A 1,493-nucleotide genomic window follows, 5' to 3' on the forward strand; every position below is an offset into this window, starting at 1 on the left:
TTGGGTTGTATTTGCTCTTCTTTTTTCAGCTTCTTAATGTGGAGGCTTAGATCATTTATTCTGTATCCTCCTTTTTTTCTGAGAAATTTAAAAACATAATTTCCCTCTAAACACTTCTTTAGCTACATTGCATGAATTTGGTATGTTTTGTGTTCATTATCATTCATTTCAAAATATTTTCTAATTTTCTCTGTGATTTCTCCTGTGACCACAGGTTATTTAAACATGTATAGTTTAACTTTCAAATATTTGGGTTTTGTACAAATATCTTATTGTTCTTATATTAATACCACTACTATTATAAAATGTACTCTGTGTGATTTCAATCCTTTTAATTTTAATGAATCTTATTTTATGGCTCAACATATTTTGTCTATCTTGGTTAATGGCTCATGTGCAGTTCAGAAGAATGTATATTTTGCTGTCGTTGGGCATAGTGATCTATAAATGTCAATTAGGTCAAGTTGGTTGATAGTGTTATTCAAACTTTTAAAAATTTTAGTATATCGCTTCTCGGCCTTTTGGCTAAGATCAAGTGTAAAAATTTTAGTATCTTTTTTGCTACTTTTTCAATCGGGTACTGAGAAAGCAATGCTAAACTATTGAAGCGTGATTTTAGACTTGTGCCTTCCTCCCATTTTCCCCATCTTCTATCTGGTTTTTGCTTCATATATTTTGAAGCTATTTTTTTTTTGTCTCTCTCTCTCTCTGCCCCATCTTTTTTCTTTCCTTTTTTTCCCTACTACCTTTTGGGTGGTTTACTTATTTTTAAAAACTCCACTTAAACTTCTGTATTGACCTTTAAGTTCTGCCTCTTTATAATACCTCTGAGTGATCTTTTTAAGGTTATTTTAGATATTAAAATATACATCTTTAGGGGTGCCTGAGTGGCTCAGTCCATTAAGCATCTGACTTTGGCTCAGGTCACAATCTCACGGTTGGTGGGTTTGAGCCCCGTGTCAGGCTCTGTGCTGACAGCTCAGAGCCTGGACCCTGCTTCAGATTCTGTGTCTCCCTCTTGCTGTTCCCCTACCTCACTCATGCTGTTTCTCTCTGTCTCAAAAATAAATAAACATAAAAAACTTTTTTTTTAAATATATATCTTTATTTTTTTAATGTTTATTCATATTTTGAGAGACAGAGCGTGGGTGGGGGAGGGGCAGAGAGAGAGGGAGACAGAATCTAGAGCAGGTTCCAGGCTCTGAGCTGTCAGTACAGAGCCTGACGTGGGGCTCCAACCCACAGACTGTGAGATCATGACCTGAGCTGAAGTCGGACGCTCAACCAACTGAGCCACCCAGGTTTCTCTAAATATACATCTTTAAATTATCATAATCTATCTTCAACAATATCTTGACAATCAGCATAAGAATCTTTCATCTGTGTAATATCATTTAGGCCCCTTCTACCCCTTCTTTTCTTATATTTTACTTCTACTTATGTGGTAAACTTCATACTACTTTGTTAGTTTGGCCTCGGTCCGTAATCTTTTA

At 35.6% G+C, this 1,493-nt stretch overlaps 1 pseudogene; it reads left to right on the top strand.

Moving 5' to 3' along the window:
• Positions 1–505: 505 nt before the first annotated feature.
• Positions 506–632, top strand: LOC147582336 (U2 spliceosomal RNA; annotated as a pseudogene).
• Positions 633–1,493: the final 861 nt, after the last annotated feature.

Source organism: Puma concolor, chromosome A3 (genome assembly GCF_028749965.1).
Source record: "Puma concolor isolate L17-30 chromosome A3, mPumCon1.1.hap2, whole genome shotgun sequence".
In the NCBI taxonomy this organism is placed as follows: Eukaryota; Metazoa; Chordata; class Mammalia; order Carnivora; family Felidae; genus Puma; species Puma concolor.